A 17,315-nucleotide genomic window follows, 5' to 3' on the forward strand; every position below is an offset into this window, starting at 1 on the left:
TGTCTTTATCGTTGTGTAGCCATTGTCAACGTAATTGCTTGTTATTGTGGGATTATTGGCTCATAATGAGCAAGCGGTGCAAGCGCAAATACTAAATAAAGGTTTGTCGTACCCAATTTATGGCATTTTTGAAGAAAGAGCAATGCAGTTAGCAAACATAGACAATGTCTATTATTGTGTGAATGTGATTGGCAGAAGAATAAAGTAAGAGTAAAATAGTTTTATATATATATATATATATATATATATTTTCCCCCCAATTGGTTTAAGAATAATCATATCTAAAATACTTATTTCAGCAATTCGTGTCTGTAGCATCCATTAAACTATTATAGCAGTTCAGAAGAAAAGGTTATTTCTCAGGTTGACCTTTTTCTCAGATTTGTCTCCTAAACTCAATAATGGGATAGTTCACCCAAAAATGACAATTCTGTCATCATTTACTCACCCTCGTGCTGTTCCAAACTTGTATGAGTTTCTCTCTTCTGTTGAACAAAAAATATGATATTTTGATGAATTTTGGTAACCAAACAGTTTACTTAGTATTCAAATTTTTATTTTTTTGGTAAACTATCCTTTTGAGAGAAATAAGACATTAAATGAGTAGTTCACTTTAAAAAAAAAAATACTGATAATTTACTCACCCCCCTGTCATCCAAGATGTCCATGTCATTCTTTCTTCAGTTGAAAAGAAATTAAAGTTTTTGATGAAAACATTCCAGGATTTTTCTCCATATAATGGACTTCAATGGGAACCAAATGGTTCACGGTCCAAAAGACAGTTTCAGTGCAAACTGCTAACTGTTGAAAGGGCTTTAAACGATTCCAGACGATGAATAAGGGTCTTATCAAGTGAAACGATTGGTCGTTTAAAAAATAAATAACAACGTTTACGTTTTATAAGCTCAAATGGTCGCCTTGCTCTGTTCTGTGATGCACGTTTGTGACTCTTCTGTTCGAACTCGTTCATCAAAACGAACAAATCTTTTTTCCAAATCGTTTGGTTCATTCAACGAACGAAATTAACGAATTGACTCGTTTTGAGACAAAAACTTGATATTATTGGGGAATATTTCAGGAAATGATCCGTGAGAAGCACATGAGTTCATTGGCAATTTAGTCTCCATTTGCTCTCCATTCATGTTTAGGAGAAGCAACTGACAGATTTTCATCCTATTTGTGATTTTTTTTTCCTATTAATTCTGTGTTGGATATTTAAGATGTTACTGTAAATATTCTCTGTAAAATCCCCCATCCATGTAGGCATTAGCAAGCAGACATGGGTAAATGAAATATTTAGTTGTGTTTATGTGTTTACATGCTTTATATTTGCATGAGTGTTTTTTTACACAGCACACATAATAATGATTTGCATATTGTGTTGTCACAAATGGTGTTTGTGTACATTAACCCCCCCCCCCCCCCCCTCATTAACTGGGAAAGACAAAAACATGACCACAGACTCAATCTCATTCCCATAGAAACTCCAATCAGTGATGCACATGCTAACCTGCCCCTCCTTAAAATATGTGTGCCGTGACATCCCTCATTTAGCCCCCTCTCATTCGCACCGCTGCTTTTTATTTTTCCAGAGTGCTCTCCCAGCATTTCATATTCAGACCGACATTCTGCCATCAAAACCCTCAGATCAAATTATATCTACTGATGGTATTGCAAACTCAACGTTTGATTAATTGTCCAAGCAAAACTCACAAACTCAATACCAGAATGTGTCAGGTGGTTGCCAGTGCATTTCTTTGTTGTTTATATGGAGTTCTTGGTGGTTGCATTGGGTGGTTGTTAGGATGTTGCTATAACTTTTGTGACGCAACATAACACGCCAATCATTCTGGGTGGTTGCTGATTAATCTTACTTTTCCGTCTTATTTCTAACTTACTCCATCTGAACACTGTTATTTATCTGTATGTGCGATCTGTTTTCTTCATTCTTAGTTTGATGACAATTAGCCGTGAACTGTCTCTTAACACCCATTGTAAACACCTCCTCCAGGAACTCTTCACTGATAACGGCAGCCAATGAGAGTGTGTTAATGAGTGTTGAGATGGCTCAGTAAACTCTCAATCTGACAGGGGGAGTGGCAGCGTCCTGTGACGGAGACGGATAGAGAGCTGAAGGAGAACTTCAGAGTCTTTCAAGAGCACTACATTGTTTGGTGCTAAAAGTTGTTGACAGTGTTGCCAAGTCCGCGGATTTCCCTGTGGAATTGGGTGACTTTTACACTGCTGCCGCGGGTTGTTTTTTTAGTCCAATTGGGCTAGTTTTGGAAATGTTTGGGTCAGGTTTAGAATAGCAATTGAGCTGGTTTTGTTTTGCAAACCTGGCAACCCTGGTAATTGAGGAATGGCAGTAGGAAACAGTAGAAAGTACAGTACACAGTGTTGTTCTTGGCTCTGTTATTTCAAATTTACAGTGATCTCTGAAGGATCATGTGACACTGAAGACTGGAGTAATAATGCTGAAAATTCAGCTTTACCATCACAGGAATAAATTACATATATATATATATATATATTTAAAATATTGTTAGTATTTCTTCAGTTGAATCCATTTTACTACTGAAATAACAACAAACATAACTTTGATAGAACAAAAACATTGTTCCAAGCTCTACTTTTTTTCAACATAGTCAATATATTGAAAAATAATGGGTATTAGCTAAATCACTGATAAATTTCTCATGCTGTTTGATCTTAGTTTTCTGTAAATTACACTGTTATCAATATTATACGTAGCATGTTGTTAAAGCAGCAGTGCAACTGTGTCCCATGATGCATCTGAGAACCATATTGTTTGATTAAAATGTCCTTCATATGGGGTCACTCACAGTGTTTGTTTTCTGCCCTCAGCTTCAGTGTGAGCTCAGCTTTACCTTCACTTCTTATATAATCAGCTGGTGTCTGATGAGAATGCTGTCATGTCACCAGCAAAAAGCATGCCCATCATCACATCCCCGGCCAATAGCCTGAGGAGAGGTGGGTCACGGGCACTCTGATTGGCTGTGAGGTGTCTGGTCTGCCTTCAGGCTAGTAGTATCTCCGTCTGTGCCTGTCCAGCTGCTCATATGTGTCTATGTTTATGTCTGTGTGTAGAACAAAGAAACATGGGTTACACTTTATTTTCCAATATGTGTGCTTACAGTGTAGTTACCCAAGAAAGTACTGCTAATATAAGGTAGCTGTGGGTTAAGGTTAGGTTTAGGGGTAGGTTCAGGGTTAGTACCAAGTTATAGCCCAGTTGTAATTGCTATAATAAGTACATAGTACATGCAGATCAGGACTGTAAAATAAAGTGCTACTGAAACATTTTTTACCCCTAACCAAAAAGCAATGTTTTGGTACTTAAAATACATGGTATTTTGTATACAATTATACTGACTAACTGACTATATCCATTTAGAATATATTTCAAAGAATACCAAACATTGTTATACTATTGTACATACCTCTAAAAATTACCATGGTATTATATTTTTTTGACATATCAATAGGTATTTTTTGGAAATGCTTTGGAATACCATATAAATACCATGTTACATGAATCCCAGTGTTATTCTTTCAAATATTAATACTGTGGTAGTATGACCATGTCCAAACAAAGTTTTATAATAATACCATGCTGTTTGGAACTTTTTTGACGACTGATCCGCAGGTCTTTCTCGTTCTTAAACATAAGAAGTAAAACAGAGAAATGAAGTATAATGTCATATCTGGCATTTTCTCTTGGCATTGGCAGTCAACACAGCCATTACTAAATGAATCTACTAATGAATCTTTTATTATCCTCTTAAGGTAAACTGACTACTTTAATATACTCTATCCAGATACTCCATCCACAAATGGTCAGAGTGCTTATACACTCACAGGCCTGTGTAACACACTTGTTAAAGGGTTAGTTCACCCAAAAGGAAAATTCTGTTATTAATTACACACCTTTATGTCGTTTCAAACCTATACGACTTTCGTTCATCTTCAGAACACAGGTATTTTTAGTGAAACCCTGAGCTTTCTGTCACTCCATTGGCAGCCATCGCTCTTTCAAGGACCAGAATAGTAAAGTAAAAAGTATTAACCTCTATTTTATTAAGCGACGCGAGTGTTTTGTTTGCGCTTTGTAAAACACAATTTACCACTTTATTTAGAAAAAAAAAAGCGTTCATGTGCGTTCAAAGTGCGTACATCTGCTCTCGCGTCATCGCCATTAACACGCATGCGTCGTGTTGCACTCGACGTCACATTCTGGGCGGTAACCCGGATGAGCGGACATTATGGAGGCACTCGGATGTAAACAACAGCATGGACTGCACTGTCTATGTACTACTGAACACATTGTTAGTCTAAAGAAACACAGGAAAACCCCGAGGTAGGTGCGAAATCATATGGAGAAGGACTTATCAAGCAGGGGAGAGCGCAATATTTTGACAAACTAAAGTATGTGGTAATATGTGGTAAAGGTCCGAACGAGCTAGCTTCTCTATCCCGTACTGCAATTCTTCCTTCTGTTTTCTTATTCCGACATTGGCTACGTGCATATTGTCAGCCCAAAAAAGCACATGAAATCAGCAGAAATAATCAGCCAAATTTGCGAGTCCGTTCAGTTCAATGGCATTGTTTATGTTCTGTGCCTCCAAAATGGCCGACTTCCGGATTGATGACGCGTCGTGTAAATGACAAAAACCTTTGGATTTGGAACTAGGGACAATTTTCCTTTTTCTTGGGAAACGATCCCTTTTAGTTTGTTTGTAATATTCATATTTTATTTCAGTTATATCTCAATTTACATATATGTTTTTTTTTGTTTAGTTTTAGTTATTCACGTGAAGCAAATCCGCACCACTTGATTCCAGACAGATGTTAGTTTGTTGCTAAGCTAACGACTCAACATTCAACAGATATTGAGTAAAATAATCCTAATAATTTTGTTATTATTTGTAATTCATAACATTCACCATATTGAATGAACCAATGAAGTTCATCTTAATGCATTCTAGAGAGGGACACAATTAAATATTTACATTAACTTTATCTTTGGTTGATAACTAAACATTGCATTTTTGTTTGTCATATATATATATATATATATATATCCCCCCCCCCCCCCCGAAAATTTAGATCATACAATAATTGACAGACTTGAGTCACACTCTGTTGAAAGACCCTTATGAGTTCTCAAGTGCATGGTTTCTGCATTTGTAGGCAATAAAACAGGTGAGTGACCTTATATGACACATTGGAGGAACTCTGACCATATATAGACAGAATATTACAATAATGTTGAGGTTAGACTTTTTTTTTTTGCTACCCTAGCAAACAACAACACTCAAAACACCTTAGCAACCTCATCCTGGCAACCACCCACTACCACTTTCTTCAGAAAATCTAGCTTAAAATATTAAAAATACATTGTTTCTCGTCACTTCATGTGAGTGGGAATGTCTCCTCATGATGTTAGTGTTAATTAGACGGCAGTCATGTTTATTGTAATGTTTTTCCTTGTGAAAAAATAAGGTGTGATATAAACGTGGTGTACTGTAAGGGTGGGTCTCCAGCAGGATAGGTAGATTAAAGGATACATATGCATAAATTACAGTGTGATGGAAGAGCAGTGGGTGGGCTGAGACACTGTGCATATTTTTAGAGGAAAGGCAGGCTTCAGTCGACGCTCCACTGTGTCTCACCACTTGCGGAAGACAAATTATTGTGCACTGTTCATAAACTATCTTAGAGGAGTTCTCATGCATAATAAACTATCCTGTTATTTATGGCAGCGGAGGGGCGTATTTTGTGCTTCTTCATGCTTGTGTACGTGTGTGTCATGGATGTTTAGATGTCATATAGTCTTATCTCTTTGCGTATGAAGGAAATTTATAGGTGTTCACAAATGAGAGTTTATCTAAACTATTGCACTGCTTGACTTTTGACTGTGTGATATATTTTTAAACTATCTTTTAAACTAACCATGATTCTAACATCTAAACTTTACTTCCCTTTTGGCTTTTTCAGGCCCAAACACTCTGAAAAACATGTACTAAACGTTCTGTTTTTAATGGAAAATTCTAAAGTGCTGATGGTGACAAATATCAAAATATATACTGTGTGCTTTGTGTCACGATATTTTGAGCAATCAATTGAACTCTTAAAACTTTCCGCTTTTTTTGATGATTCAAGATAGTTTTGCTTGTGCCAGTAACAGAGGGGAAAAATGTGGAGGCTTGCTTTATAAATTGAACCAATCATATTGATAGAAGGTGACAACATGTTATTCATTTGTTGTGTCTGTCTCCATTCTATAAAAACTGTTAACTGGTGGGATTCTCTATGAAATTTTTCTGAGATCCTCCAGCCTTGTTCCTTGATCGTCCAAGGTTAAAGTGTTTAAAGGACTTTTGCTGAAGTCTGTCTGTCATTACTGGTTAGTTTTAGTATAGCAGATTAGTCAAAAAAAAAAATCATTCACTTTGATACAGAAGCTGGAAATTTGGTACAGATACCCTCTAAGTGCCACTATTTTGGAAAAAGACATTGGCCACTCAAATTCAATATGGCGGCCAATTTTCAAGATGGTCGCCAGTGCTATTAAATGCTTATTATATCAAGTAGTCAAACAGTGATCCAAGCATAATATTTGATACAAAAACTCTCTAAAGAACAAAAATTCAAGATGGTCGCTATTTTTAAAGATGACCACCGTTCCTGTTGAATATTAATTATTTCAATTGTTCAAATGGTGATGCAAGCATAAAATTTGGCAGAAATACTCTTCAAGGACCACTCTTCAAGGAAAAGGAATGTGTCACTCAAATCAAAATGGTCACCATCTTGAATTTTTGAGTGGCACTCTTGAAATATGCCATTAATCTGCTGCACTATTTAGGGAAGCAGGTGAGTTAGTTTAGTAAAATAGATTACTGTTAGGGAATGTCCATGTGGAGACGACCCAGGTAGACTTAGGTAAGTAGTTAGATTTAGGGAAAAATCGACCACAGTCAGCATAATGCGGCTTACAAAGGAAGAGGCGACAGCTTTTTTAGGATTATTTATATAGCATTTATATTTCAGTGAGCTTTTATTTTTATATTTTAAGTTTACATTTTAACTTTTAGTTCAAATTTTTGTTTTTATTATTTGTTTTCGTTTTATTTATATTTCTGTTGCTTTTTTAATTTAATTTCTGTTTTAGTCATTTTAGTAGTTCAACTTACTTGGCTTAACTCAACTAGTAACAAGTTTTTCCATCTAAAATTCATATTTTATTTTATTGGTTAGTTTTAGTTAATGAGAACAACACTGAGAGGTGTCCTTACTGACAAATCGACCAATTTCACTTTTATTTGTTTTTTTGACATTTTAGGGATGGGAAAAGTCTCTTTAAAGCAAGTCATTTCCCTTGACAGCCATATTTGAAATCAAAGTTGGTCAAAGTTGTTGCTCAATAGCATATTTCAAATCAGGAATAAAATACGACAACAATGAAATCACAAATTGTCACAAATCATGCAAAAAATAATTTTCTGGCTGTATGTGCATGTGTGTGCTACACTTTCATTTCCGCCACAGAATAAAAAATTAAAAAAGTAAATAAAATAGTTAAATAAAAAATTATTTTTCCACAAATTGATGGAGAATTGCATGATATAAACTCGCAATTTCTCGTTATAAAGTCAGAATTTGTAGATATAAACTTGCAGTTGCGACAAAAAAGTGAGAATTGCTAATTATAAAGTCAGAATTGCGAGATATATAATCCCGCAAGAAAAAAGTCCGAATTGTGAGATAAAAAGTCAATTGTCTTATATTCCGTGGTGGAAACAAGCTTCCAGTTCTTCTATAACGTCTCCCTGACGAAGCTTGTAATAGTAGTTTAAGGCTGACACTGGTTCATCTAAGATTTGAATCTTTATAGAAATGACTTTTAAGACTTGTAGAGAGAGAGAGTGACGGTTGGGTTTTGTTTTTTGCTGCTAATCTCCAATAAAGAGTACAGACTCTTTCATTTGTATTCTTAATGTGACAGCACTACCGCCAGCCAGGCCTTTAGCACACATCTGTTCCTCATCACTTTTCAATTATCCCCGTGAAAGTGACCCGGTCCCTTAGCCGTCACCCCATCACATTCTCAGTTTGTGCCATTAGAATGAAAAACAAACCTATACTCCTTCTTGTGTGTGTAATGTTTTCTTACTTTTCCATTCTTCATTGATTGATTAACATTTTCAGCACACGCCATTGTGTAAATGTTTGGTGACACTCCATGAAAACTTGGAAATCTATGAAGCTGAAATGTCACATTTCTTGTAGCCACAAATACCACTGTTGGTTTTAGGAAGTATGGTATGCTGAAAGACTCTTTTCCAATGCTAAAACACAGAATAAATGAAGAATGAAAGAAGAGTTAGCTGCCGTCTATGTATAAAGTCTGACTTCTCAACTCTTTGCCATACTTTTTCATTGCCCATCATAATTCATGATCAAAATCTTTTCTTGTCTTGACAAAACACATTGTCAGAAAGGTCTGAGTCTCAAGGTTCCATATTTTGTAACGGAAGTGATATTTGGACAGAAATGTATTAATTTGTTACAGCAGAATGCATGCAATTAAATTCAATGGAATTTATGTCATTTTTGGTATTACACCTAAACAAAATCTCATGAGAACTTCAATTTTTGTGATATCAACTTCAACTTGGATCACAACTTGGTTAGATATATGGCTTTGATTTTATCAACGTGATCTCATGAGAATACGTATGTATGTGTACGTAAAGTGTCGTTCTATCATACGTATATATAATTACGTTTTATGTGCGCAGAAACGTATAATACTGACGTATTTACAGTACTAAAACGTAAAATATTTACGTATTGACAGCACAAAAACGTAATTTATTTACGTATGAACAAATCCACCGACGTACACATTGTACGTATCACAATTTATGCATATTAATATCGTAGCATTATGTTTTGACTCTATTGCATCCCACTGTCTTATTAATTAAGTTTTCAGTCGCATTATTGATATAATACTCATAAATATTAACATTTTGCTCGTTTCGCCTGCATGGTGTTAAACAATACACTATAAAACCTTAAAAAAATACATTCTTTAACGTTACTCGTTCAACCATTTTGTAATAGTTTATTTACCTTGAGACACATAAAGCGTTTTCTCCTATAAAACACAACAAAAATTCACAAAAGACATCAATTTTAATAGTTTGATGTAATCCAAATCTTTAGAATCCATAGTTGTTTGCAAGAAACAACTCCTAATTCAGCGATTTCAGCCTCTTAGTCGTGATCTCCATTCTCAGCAGCGACCGTAACGTTACAAGTCAAACCCCGCGCTGGTGATGAATTCAAATTCAAATATTGCGCCCATACGTCATCTTTTACGGCAGCGATATCAAACGTTCATTGGCTCTTCCCTGCTTCGTCACAGTTTGCGACATGAAGGACTGTAGACGGTTGGTTAGTTTAGTTCATTTGAATTTTGAAATGGAGAAGCGCGAACCAACCGAAGCCGGATTAACATTTTCATTAGTAATTTAATTTCTGCTCTGTACTTCATACAAAACTATTACAATACTGCCAGAGAGAAGACTGCGACTGCAACGCTTCATCATGTGAACGGCTTTTGGTATCGGTTTTGACATTTTCGCAATAAATAAATTATTGTGATTATACTTGTCTGTTAGTTATGTTTTTCTTCATAATTGTAGTTTTTTACGTAGTTTTAAGGAATTGTTATGGTAGGTTTAGGGGTAGGAGTAGGTGGCTCAAATATATTTTAATGCTATATTGTTAATAAAACTGCCCTTTCCCAACACCTGTCTGTTACGTTTTATCCTTTTTTATATTAAGTATAAAATGGGTATGTTTAGGTTTGGGATTAGGGTTACGGGATCTTACATTTATCTATAAAATAGTAAAAAGGGAAATTATCCAGATATCTTTATGATATAGAATATACGTAAATAGTTTACGTTTTGTAGCTGTAAAAACGTAATAATGTTACGTTTAAATGTTGCAGATACGTCTATATTATACGTTTCAGCATCTATCCAAACGTACTAAAAAGTACGTGTTCTATCTTTGCAAAAACGTAAAATAGCTACGTATTAACAATGAGACCAGGCTGATTTTATAGTAATTTTATAGAAAAAAAAAATATTTTGTAAAATATACAGTGTAAAAATGCTACAGTGCAAAACTGTTAATTGGTAAACAGAAAGTTTCCGTACTATACACGGTAAATAACTGTGATATAATTTTACAGTAAAATACCGTTAAATTTACAGTTTTTGAAAGTAAAAAAGGACAAATCATTGTTTAATTTACAGTGAAAAACCGTAAATTGACATTCCCACAATTCCCTGTGTGACACTTCACATTTTATGTATTTTTGTTGAAATAACTATATGGTTCCTCATAGTTTTATTGTTTTTTTTCTAATCACTTATGTATATTAGGGTTATATGTTACATTTAATGTTGTTAATTTAATGTTTATTGCATTTTTTTTAATTTCATGTTTCCATGATGGTGCTTAATGTTTGTGTGAATTACATTATACAGCTTCTTTAATTAAGTATTGCCTTATACAAGTATTCACATTTGTGATGAGCTGTGATTGACAACCAATAATCATCACAGCAGTGATGAGAGTTACATGAGCAGTGTATTACAATGGTCTAAAACAGATATCAATACATCAATAAGTTGGTAAATCCACATTTTATCAGAAAATAAATTACGGTTTATTACTGTAAATTTTAAGTTAAGTCTGTAAAACCATTAACGTTCCTACCGTATTTTTAACGGTAAAGTTCTGGCAACCACAGCTGCCGGTTTTTTACTGTAAAATTTACGGTTTATTTTTTACAGTGTATGTTTTGTATAAAAGAAAAAAAATAGTACTGTATATTTGATTTAATGTAAATTTAAAACTTTCATAACTTTTTCATACTTTTTTATTTTTTTATTTTTCAGCAATAATCAGCAGTGTTTTCTTTAAAACAAGACTAAACTTAAGTCTTTATTACAAAGCATACCTGAATTACAACCAAGTTTTAATAGTGCATTGTAATGTCCATTCTCAAAAAGATGGGTGACAATTAACCCCGTTTTGTGCCAAATCAACCGTTTGGATGAGCATGTTTTTGAAAAATTATTAAAAATATTCTTCAGTTTTTTCATAGCACCAATTAACATCATTTTGTAAAGTTAAGGCTCTGACAGTGTAATATATGTAAAAAAAAAAATATGCTTAGCTTGCAAAATTTCACCAAAAACAGTTCACATGGCTGGGGTGATTTATTTGTTTCTGACATCCATGTTAGAAGAAGTGTTGTGACGAGTGCTGTTGATTGACTGTGAAATCTAGTGGATTTTTTTTTGGCATAATATACCTCAACCAGATGATGGAGATGGCCAAATCAGTTTAAGTTAAGTTAGGTACTCCTCTCAATAAAAAATAGTGATTCAAAATGACATTTTAGAAGTTAATGCTCCATTATGTCTCGAAATAGGAACGATAAACCTCAGAGCTTTAAATGTACTTGTATGGGGGTACGTTTGACTCATGTTTCCCAGATTCTTCCATGCATGGATAAAGAAATGGGACGTGTGGATGGCTATAATATTGCAGCAGTGCTTTTGGAAGAAGAGGGCTGCACGAATGGGATATTTAATGTTGACGTGTTACGGAGAGGCTATGACTCACGCCCTTGTGTAAATACCGAAGTTCCCCTGAGTGCTTGGTAATGCCACAAGCAATACATGTTCATAAGTGTTTATGCATTCATGCAACACAAGGACAGGAAGTGCACAAAAAAAATCTGATACGTATTCATTGAATCATACGTAACTTCATCTAAACTAATTACTCACAGGATGCATTCTTTCAATCTATCTTCGCTGTTTTCTAGCAGGTTTTCTGTGTCCACATGCGTCAGAACACTGTTGTCAAAATTTTTAGTTTTTATTAAAAAAAAAAACATTATGAAGTTAGAAAATCGTCCTTCGTGAGCGGCCCCTTATATAGTAAGAAAAAATAAAGTCTCTGAACCTCATTTAAAACAAAGATGTATTTAAGAGGATAAAACAAACAGAGGAGAATGACAGCAGGCATATGGAGTGAAACAGGATATGACCTCATAGTCTTTGAAGCCCTGCCATAGCTCCTGTGTAGAGACGGGTGTTGAGTGAGAAAGACCTGATGACCAATTGTACACATGGTTCTCTGTTCCTCACACACTGGAAAAATGATTTAGAAAGGATTCAGTACTTTCTATTCGGTAGCATTTTATTTTACAGTCCTGCATGTACCTTAACCCCTTATACCTTATATTACCAGTACCTTATTGGGTAACTATATATTATAATGTTTGAAAATATTAAGTAAATCCTATATTTGTACTCAGTTCAAGCGTGAAGAAATGCTCTTGGTTGTTGTGTCCTCAACTTCCAAAATAACAATCCAAAAATAACATACTGTAACTTTTAACACAAATATGTTTACAGAGTAATGCAATTCAATAAAATCTAGTCAATGTGATGGTGTTACAAAGTCATGTTTATCATACAGATTAGACAACATGCATTCAGTCCACCACATTATTGCGCAGATTTATAATGTTCCTTAAACATATATTTGTGTTACTTTAAAGTTATTTTATGTGCTATCACATCAGATATGTGTTATTCTGTCAACTGAAATGCTGTAAGATATTTACTTTATTTAAACTCGAGTTTATGTGTTGTTGTATCATTGACCTTTTTGACATTTCCCCCAAAAAAAGGCAAAACATGTGCAACTTTTTTTAATGATATCTCACCTTTTTTTTTTTGTTTAATTCATTCATACACGGATATGTTCAAAATGCACAAAGTCAGTCAGCCTCACCAGGAACCTTTTCGAGATATGTTGATTTTCGGAGGTGAAATTATTGTAAGGCAAAGCTGTGCGCACATTAAAGCTCAGCTCAGGTCACAAAACATTATAAAACACCCATGCATTATAATCGAAAAAGTTTCTAAACAACCATAATTTAGTTTATAATGACTATTTCGACCTTCTAAAAGTTAGTGTTTGTTGTTGTTGATAATATATCTTTAGGATTTGCATATAAATGGTATCTGTTGTGATTGGCTCTTTTAGATTGTGGCATGAAAAGCACTGTAACCGTGTCTGCTTACAGTTAACTTGAAGTTGCATACATGCATAAAAATATATAAAATTAGCACAAGTCCAATAAATTGGCGCGTTTGAGTAGTAAGTAAAGCTGAATGTTAAACAATCATGAAAATCTGTCCTTCCACTTGACTACTGTAAATTCCTGGTGTGAATGCCTCCCCAAAAGCAGTTCTCAGTGAAGTATTTTCGGCATGGCATAGCTCTGCTGTGTCATTATAAAACCTCTGTCTGTAGTTAGAGCTTTTGATTGTAGAGCTTGGTTTGGGTGGGGTGGGTTGTGTTCTGTGGCCGCTGGTCCAGAAACATATGACATTTCGGACTTAGCTGACGTTTGTCATTTAGTCTGTGCCAACGGACTGAGAAACATACCTTTAATCCTTAAATTGTGTGTTTGGCACACACACACACACACACAAAAAACCATTCATGTTGACGCTTTAAAGTATGGAACATTATACTTCACTGTATACATTTTAAGTTAAATAGTAAGCATTATTCTATGATTTACAGCAAGTTTAAGATTTTATGCTAAGATTTAATGTGAGTGGCATTTAGTTATCATTTTGGAAATTAAATAGTCTTGCATGAGTGAAAAAAAAGATATTGTGGAGCTCGAAAAGGGATTGTTGAGCACATTGCATCCTAGGAAGTGTGTTCTGATGTGTTTTGGCCCAAAGTGGATTTCATTAATTTATGCAACACGAAATTTGCATGCTGTGTATACAGTCAAACCAAAATTTATTCAGACACCATCAACATTTCTCACATTATCACAGTATATTCGCTATAGTTTAGAAAATGGTAATATGACAATCAAATCACTCAGTTGATATTTCACTGGTTTTGTCCATCCGTCTCAGACTGTCTCACAAATGAATCGGTTGAATTTAACCCCTTAACTGTCACCGTCCCGGTACCGGGACGCCTAACTTTACTTCACTATATTTCTATTAAATCCTAATCTAATTATGACAAATTATATATTGTTGGAAAGGTCTAAGACTTCTAAATAGATATTTTACCCCTGTTTTGTGTTAAAAATTATGTAGGAAGAGTAATTGATGAATTTATGACAAGAGTGCACCTCAAAAAATCTGCATCATAACAGGAGTTTTGACCTTTGTCACAAAAAGTCGATGCACCCACTTTTAATCATTGAAACTTCTGTTTTTATGCTAAAAGTTCACAATAAACATATAATCTAGTATTTTTCAATAAAAAATAAAAAATTTTAGTACATTATTATCCTCTAAAAATGATAATATTTATATTTATTATCCTCTAAAATATAATATTATTTTTTTATCGCCTTTTTTATTATATCACATATTTTAGTAGTTATCATAAATTAGGTATCATTTGAAAGCTTATAAACTCAGAATTCATCGTGTGAAAACTGTTTTATAATTGAAAGTTGGGTTACCATAGAAACGGTACTTATTTTATCAGGCTCCTCCCCTTTTGGGCATCATTATATTTCATAATTTATGATCAAAACCTTTTCTAATCTTGACAAAACTGATATTGTCAGAAAGGTCAGAGTCTCAAGGTTCCAAATTTTGTGACAGAATTGATATTTGGACAGAAATGTATTAATTTGTTAAGGCTGAATGTATACAACTAAATTCAATGGAATTCAATGGCACCCAGTGGCTATTTTTGGTACTACGCCTAAACAAAATCTCATGGGAACTTCAATTTTTGTGATATCAACTTCAAATTTGGAACATAACTTGATAAGATGTATGGCTTTGATTTTATAGAAATTTTTATAAAATATTTATTTTATATAAAATAAAAAATATATAGTACAGTATATTTAATTTACTGTAAATTTAAACTTCCATAACTTTTTCATACTTTCATTTTTTGAAGTGTTTTCACTTCAGCAATATTCTGCTGAGTGTTTTCTTTAAAACAAGACCAAACTTGGGTATATATTCCAAAGCATTCTTAAATTACAACCATTTAAGTTTGAATAGTGCATTTTAACCCCATTCTCAAAAAGGGGGGTGACAGCTAAGGGGTTAAGTACTCAATTAGACAGAACGGTCAACCAATTACCAAGCAATGCTTAATTTTGTACAGTCTGTGGTGTAAAAAGGTCGCAGTAGCAATTAAAGGAAAAACACATGGTCAACACAAGTGTCTAAATCATTTTTGTTTCCACATTTGTATACCTTTTACTGGTAGTCCTCTGTATGAAGAATGCTTGGGTGTAATATGTCACAGTTTATTTTGCATAACTAAACTATAATAGCCCTGCACCCACTAGTAAAGAAATATCAGAAATGATATCTGGTTGTCTGGCTATTTTTTGGTTGGACTGCAACTGCACACATAATAAGAGTACTATTCTCTTCTGAACATTGTGCATGAGTGCGGTGGAAGAAAAATGAAATCCTCAATGTATCCTTTAACAGTCTAAAAGGATGAGATTTTTTGAAATAAGAAACCGTGAAATGTTATTTCATCAGGAAGGAATGGCTATGCACTAGACATTAATCTAGTCCAACTGCTGTGAAGGTCGACAGCTCTGGCTTTGCTCCTGCTCTGCCCTTGACGACCCGTGTGTGGTCAGGTCTGTCCCCCTGCAGGTCAAATCAGGCAATGACTTCTGGGCTATGGCAGAACATGAAATAAACATTGCCACACATTGCCTCATGTAGCCTAATTGTCCATTGCCCACGTTGTCTCATATCACCATGACCATTATTATGGACGTGCATGGGCAAGATTGTGAACTTTGCATTTGTATCGCATGCATGTCACCTTCCTAGAAAGGTGAACTTGCATTTGTACCATTTATCATAGTTTCATCATGTCATATGATATCTCGAAAGTTAATTGCATTTCAGGCTGTGTATTGCTAGAGAGGAAGGCCAGTCAAAATCCAAAAATAACATGCACTGTAGCTTTGTGTGAGTGTGCGTCTGAGTTACTGGAAACTGATGAGGTACACAAGTGTGTGTACAGAGAGAGAGAGCGCTGATGTCGGATTCACAAATGAATCATTGTTTTTGAAACATCTGTACGTCACATGACTCTTAGAGAGAACATTAACAATTTGTCTTCAAATTGTGTTCAAAAACTGAAGTTATCACAAGTCTAATACTTTTCATTGTTCAATTGCTGCATTCAGCAAATGTTTGAAAAGACAATAAACTGAAAAATGTACTATTGTGCTTTATACTTTACAGTAGCCTAATAAAAACAAATAGGCAACAATACAGTAATAAAATCAAATAGGCAACAATTCACCAGTTCTGTGCCCCCCCCCCCCCCCTCCCAAAAAATAAAAATAAAAATACAATAAATAAAACAGATAATAAAAAATCTACAAATTAATTTTTTAAAGAATTCATTGAAATTAAGCGGTTCGCTCAAATGAATCCGAGTATATGAGGGCGTGAAACGATTAATCGCGATTCAGTGAACAGCTTATCAGAGCTCTGGAGAAAGTGTGGTATTAGGTTTAGTTTAGGGTATGGGTTTTCTTGAGGCTTTTTTTGTGCGTCTTGATATGATACACGTCCCCAACAAATTTCGTGCATGTAGGTTAAACGTGGACGAGGGGCTAATTTTTAAATTTTTTAAAAAAATTTTCATTTTGCCACGCCCATCCGCGAAACCCAAAAAATATGAAATTTTTCACCAGTCCTGACATGCGTGCCAAATTTGGTGAGTTTTTGAGCATGTTGCGGCTGTGAAAATGGCGCTTTCACGTGAAAATGGCGCTTTGCAGAAAAAAAAAAGAAAAGAAAAAAAAAATAATCCTAACAGTTTCAATCGGGGCCTTGCTCCGTTAGTGCTCGGGCCCTTAGGATATGCATAAAATACTGCGCGGGACCTCTGTGGTAACTACTTGTACGACGACCAATTCTATGGATCCGTTCATTGAAAATAATAATGATAATAATAATTTGAGTCACTTGATCCTTCTATATTTATTTAGCTAGGCTACTATTATGCTAATAATAGCTAATAATAACAACAAGCTATGGGTAAAATACCGCGCGGGACCTCTGTGGTAACTACTTGTACGGCAACCAATTCTATGCATCCGTTCATTGAAAAAAAAAATAATTTTAGTCACATAA

Source organism: Pimephales promelas, chromosome 6, assembly GCF_988280905.1.
Source record: "Pimephales promelas chromosome 6, fPimPro1.hap1.1, whole genome shotgun sequence".
Lineage (NCBI taxonomy): Eukaryota > Metazoa > Chordata > Actinopteri > Cypriniformes > Leuciscidae > Pimephales > Pimephales promelas.